At 41.9% G+C, this 6,000-nt stretch overlaps 1 protein-coding gene across 1 annotated transcript in view; it reads right to left on the reverse strand.

The window, feature by feature from the left end:
- BMP4 (bone morphogenetic protein 4) overlaps positions 1–5,699 on the reverse strand; it is a 125,923-nt gene extending 120,224 nt beyond the window's left edge. Inside the window, exons 1-2 of the mRNA XM_039381659.1 lie at positions 5,663–5,699; positions 3,992–4,102 (exon numbers count right to left, since the gene is read on the reverse strand). The gene's annotated coding sequence lies outside the window, so the exon portion shown is untranslated. The remainder of the gene's footprint in view (positions 1–3,991; positions 4,103–5,662) is intronic.
- Positions 5,700–6,000: the final 301 nt, after the last annotated feature.

Raw genomic sequence — 6,000 nt, forward strand, 5'->3', positions numbered from 1 at the left:
TAAATCTGGGCTGTGGTATCTGTGCCTCGATTCGTTCTTGCCAGAAGGTCAGTTTAGCTGGACCCAGAGGGAGGGCTGCTTTATACATCTCACTCCAAACAAAAATCCTGCTTTTCCCTTGAATACTTGCTTTTTTGCTCTTCTGACCAGGCACACCTGTTTTCTCTACTAACTCGAATCCCCGCAGCCACGTGTGCCCAGGGGATGGGGGGGAGTGTAATAAATAGCAGAAGCAAATAATTTCCCCAGCAAAGAGCATTCCATGCTTTCTGTATGCAAATTCTGCATAAAAATTCTACATATATGGTGCAGAGCTGCTCTGAACTGAACTCTAAAAATGTTTAATGCAAACACAGCTGTTATCAAGTGTTGTTCTTTCCAAGACTCCATTCAGTTTGATGGTTATCACTATGCCAACGGCATTCCCAGTACAAATCCCTCTTCCTGAGACTTCAACAACTGCTTTACACACAAGAGAAGATCATTTCACCCTGAAACTTGGTTCTCTGGATCCCTCCTAAATGTGTGATTCTCCCTTCTAACGGTACTGAGTGACCCCAAATCAAGTCTAACTGATGCCTCATAACATACTGCATCATAACAGATACTGACATTTAACTAATTTAGGTTTGTAAGAATAATTTTAATTTAAGGACATATTTTATAACACCCCTGTTCAGCAAAACATTGTAGTGCCTTTGAGTACAGAGTGAAATCTCACTGGTGTCAAAAGAGACATGATATATATGTTTAAACCACAATATCTGGTAAAATTCACTGAAGTGTTTTGAATTGTCATAACATGTTATTTAAATATCAGGTTTCAAGAGCTGAGGTGAATCAGACAATTCTGAAAAATGTTATTGTATTATTTTAGTTGACTGGTTAGTTTGCTAGTTCTATTAGCTTTCAGGAAAGAGGGATTTTTTTCACCCAGCTACAGAAGAGTTTTTTTAAGGATCAAAAGTCCTTTAAATCTATAATTCTACACAACTCAAAGGGACAGCACTTCTCTTCCTTCAGGGGTTGATCACAGCATCTAGCTGTGCATTGTGTCCTTGAGAAAACATCTAAAATAACTCAGCAGCTGGCACTTTCCAATGTCCCAGGGACAGGAAGGTCAGCACCCCAGCTGAGGACCATTTAACCCAAATCAGGACCTGACCTGTTGATTATAGAATGTGGTTTAATATTAAATGCGTGTATGTGATTTAAAAAATCAGAGCTGGAATGTTCTTATCCATTTCACTGACTGCCTACTAGGGAGACTTATTGCTCCTTTGCATCCCTGTTCCTCCAGCCTCATGGACTCAATTCCCACGTGGGAAGCAGGGATGGCAGCTTTGTCCGGGCTGCCGCTCCTCATCCCTTTCAGATGGGTGGATCTTTCAGGATCATCCTTCCCAGCACACCAGCCAGCACTGCAGAGCTAATGAGGTGGAGCAGGTCATCTGCACACAAACAAGGAAAGGGAACAGACCTCCTTCCCCTCAGAAGCAAAGGTAAGCACGTGCTGCAATGTTTATTAGTCAAATACAGCATTAGCAACATTTCGAATATCAACTCACAAGAAAGTGTCAGCATTGCTGTTGTAAAGCCCAATCTTACAGCGCAAACTCCATTTTTAGAGCGAATTAAACACTCCCTACACCACTCCAAACTACTCAGGACAACCTCTTGCTCCAGCTCCTCCTCTGCCCCTCATTAGCTCACCAAGCAGCAGCATCAGAGGCAAGTGGGGGGTCACTGATGAGTTGTAATTAGTGATAGCCTGTCACTGGGAAAAGCAGGGTCTCTAATTAAGGCAGGGCAGTTCCTTTCCTCTCTGAATGCTTCCTTTGCTGGAGCACAAGGTGGAGCTATGGAAAGGAAAGTCCAATAAAAAGCCTGATGGATATTTGCATCTCTGTGACTGGCAGTAATTTAAACAGGTTTGGCTCCTTCTGGGTACAGAGCTTTGAGAAAAGCAGGAAGCAAAGGGATATGGGCCTGTCCACCAGAAACCGAGTTATCAACCCCTGACTCCTAATGGTGAACAGAGAGTGATACAACCAAACAGTGACAACTAAGGAGCCCTGGTGTGACCTGGCAGTTCTGTGATGCCCCTGCCTTTGGCATCACTTTTGGAGGCTGTGTAAAGCCTGGCCTCAGGGTCTTCTGGGGTTTGTGTAATTGCTTTTAGGATTCTTGAGTAGTTTGCTACTCAAGAGGTACAGGGATGTGCTGTAGGTTCTGACAGTGATTTCCTAAGCCTGTTTTTAACTCTTTGCAAGGGGATGGTACTGAGGGAACATAAACTGTGAAAAGTAAGTGACTGGCAGTGGAATTTATGAGAATATTCCCAGAGCTGAGCTTGAGGCTTTGCTTTGCAGTGCAGTTTCCCATCAGGAACACAGATGGACTGAGAGTCACCAGCTTATACCACTACACTGGATGTGCCAGATTTCTGTTCCTCCCTCAAAGGAGATGTATTTCTGCCTTTATGGAGCACAAGATTTTAGTTCAGGTGGAGGAGAAAGTCTGTCCCTGAGAGAAACATCTTTCCTCAATAGGTAGGTTCAAATCACTCAACAGGGACTCCCACACACTGTCCCAGGGGAATCACATAAAAAGCAGAGACAAGGAAACAAAAGATGACTGAAAACATGTCACAGCAAGGAGGAAGCCCCAAATCTTTATCACTGGCTGTATTTAATTGCACCTGACATTGTAGACATATGAAGAGATTGCCTTGCAAGAATAAGCTGGAGGAACTCCAGGGGTCAAAGACACAACCCTTGACTTGCCAAAGGCTATAGATAGTCCCGGCTGAGAACCCTGTGAAGGAAAGGGATTAAGATGATCTGCAAGAGACAAAAGACAGACAGGAGGAAAAACAGTTGTTTTCCGGGAGTAAAGGCAACATATTGTTACAATGAACATGGAAGATTCGAAAGTTCAGGAAGGACTCACAGAATCACAGAATCATTAGGGTTGGAAAAGACCTCTAAGACCTCATCAAGTCCAGCTGTACTTGTTTGAGTACAATCCACATTGACATCCATGACATTACACCAGGCACCATCCCGATGGACTGCAGAAAAGGGCTTTTAAATGAACTTCTCAAAAAACCTTCCAAGCAAGGCAAAGAACAGTAAGTGGAAGTTTAGCTCATTAAGTAAGCAGCGAAGGAGGGAAAATCTGGTTTTGTTGAGCTCTGGAACAATTTTTACAGAGAACACGGTTTTTAGTCTCACACAGAGGGTTAACAGCCTCTGGGAAGATGGGCTGAGAATCTCTTACCAAACTGTGTAAAGGGAGGTTGAAAATGGGATAATCATGAAACTGTATAGTGGGGAGGAGCAGAACTACCTCCTTCAACAGAAGGGCACAATTTTAAGTCAGCTCAACTGTATCACATAACTTTATCCTCAGATTTCCTAAAAGGGGAGGAGGAAAACCAGAATTTTAGGTGGCGTGGATTAGTCTAGAGATTTCTGCCTAAATTACAAAAGGAACCTCATGTGATTGCAACTTAACCATAACAAGAAGTTAGAGTCAAGTCAATGGTTTTACCTTCTCCAGGCTGTCTCACTGCAGCTCTGGTTTAGAGAGACTAAAACTGTTTGGACACACACTCTGATTTAATCACAGGCTGATTTTTGATGAGCTGGGAAGAATTTTCACATTCTGTTAGTGAAGAATAGCTGAGGATAAAATAATATCCTAAACTGGCACAAAGAGACCTAGAAGACAATGTCTAAAGGCCCTTTAAGGTGTGGTTTGAGGGAGACTAAGCTTAAAAACCTCTGTGCTGTAATAGCAGTAGAAGTAGTAAAAAAGAGGTGTAAGAAACCTCCTTTTCTTTCCTTCTCTCGCTGAACAAGGAATGATTATACAGTTGAAACCTGGGGATAAGTCAATTAACCTGAATGTTGAAAGCAGTGGTTACATCTCCTTCTCTAAAGAAAGGAGAAAACAGAGGGTATTTGGGTTTTTTGCGGACACTGACCTGATAGGTTGTCAGAGATTGTACAGGAACACAAAGCCTGAAAGCTTCCAAAGGTCTAAGTGAGCAGTAACGTGCATCCAGGTGTGAGAAAACCTGTTTTCAAGTCTCAGTCTGTAATGGATAGAGAGCAAAACTTTATTACCATGGATGGGTGACTTGGCCATTTTAACATATATTATAACAGGTAGGTTTTGCCAGCAGGATGGGAGAGCAACTTGGAAAGAAGTGAGGATTCAAGGGGTGATGGACACACACAAATCTCTCAGATGCTGTGGCAAAAAGAGGTTCATTTGGTAAAAGATGTCTGTGAACAGAGATGCAACACTGCCTCTGCACACAGACGAGACATCTGTTGGAGCAGCTGCTTTATGCCCATGCTTTGAAGGAGGTTTGGATATTCCAAGTATTCAAAGAAGGGTTACAAAAAAAAATTCAGATATTGCAAAGGAAAGCTTATATAGTATGAGGCTTAAGGAGCTCAGTCTGTTGAGCTTAACACGTGGAGATGCGACCTGAGAACCAGGAACTTCTTGGTCTAACAGAAGTATAGCAAAATCCTGTGGCTGCATGGAGTGGAGACAGCTGAATTCAACTCTAAAATAAAAAGCCATTTCTTTGTAATAAGCATTATTAAATATTGGAATATCTTAGTACAGACTTTGGCTGACTTTCTTCTTCTGAGCCTTTAAGTAAGACTTTAAGATACTGTTCTAATTTAACAGTTTAATGCAGCTTCCAGAAAACACTGTGTGGCCTATGGAAACAGGGGTTGGAAAGAGATGATCAGTGGGGTGGTCCCTCCTGCCTGGAGAGCCCATGTACAGGTAGCAGGTACTCCTTTGATAAAATAAACAAAGACCTGCTTTAAAAGCCAGAGTGTAAACTGATCTGACTGATGTGGTCTGATGCAACAGACTCAGCTTTATTGGATTAACCAGCAAACTTTATCAGCTTCCCAAGAGTCCCATGAAAACATTGAGTGCCCACCCTTTCCAGACTGTTGCTTAAAAAAAAGGACTTGAATATAAGCAACGGCAAAAAAGGTGGATCAAGAGAGCAGGTTGTTAATCTTTCTGCACAATAGCTAAAATACTTGGTCTGTGGATGTACATTCACAGGTATGAAGCCAATATGAATCCGTTTGTAAAACTCTGCTGCTCCCTGGGTAGAAGAACAACCATAGAATCAGAGAATTCCAGAATGGTTTGGGTTGAAAGGGACTTTAAAGATCACCAAATTCCAACCCCTGCCATGGGCAGGGAACCTGCCAACCCCTTGAGTTAAGCAGAAAGGAGCAAAAGTAAAATGTGAATAAAACTTGCCTGTGCTACAATAACCAATCATTTACATCACTTTGAATCTGTGAATAACAGACAATTTGTAAGGAGTCAGGAGCACAATAATTTGCCATGGTTTTAAATTCACTTGCAAGAGTCCACACCTCTTCTGGGAGACTTTTCAGAGTCTGTGAGCTGAAATGTTTGGAACCCTCCAGCATCAATTTTCAGAAGGCAACAAATTCGTTTGGATGCCTTAATTTTTAACACCATCCTTGTGATTTTTTTTTTTTAGGAGACAGATCAGTAGAAATATTCAAAGTGTCCTGAAAACTACACTCCTCTGAAGAAGCTTAAACACAAGAGAATTTTAAAAATTAAAAAAAAAAGTTACTTTTTTGTCCCAGCTACTTGTCTGTTTGTTCTCCTTTTCCTTTTCTTCCTTTGTTTTTTCTGAGACCTGTGAATAAATCAGAAATGTTGTCATATTGTATTTGACAAGCAAGTTCTCTAAGAATGAAGAATGACCCCACAAAGCAAGGTGCAAAATCCCTAACAAGTGGCTCTCCTTAGGGCTGGTCCATGTGCACTCTCAGCTATTCTCCAAGGAGGCAGGATTGAAGATTCCTGCATGCACAACACACCATGTGGGCTCCCAGCCTGCAGAACAGCTCCCAAAAGTAGATTTTGATGGGTCAAAGCCATTTTATTGAATTAGCCCTTTATTGTTTA

Source organism: Pipra filicauda, unplaced genomic scaffold (genome assembly GCF_003945595.2).
Source record: "Pipra filicauda isolate LSUMZ 115617 unplaced genomic scaffold, ASM394559v2 scaffold235_size1210477_pilon, whole genome shotgun sequence".
NCBI classification, from domain to species: Eukaryota; Metazoa; Chordata; class Aves; order Passeriformes; family Pipridae; genus Pipra; species Pipra filicauda.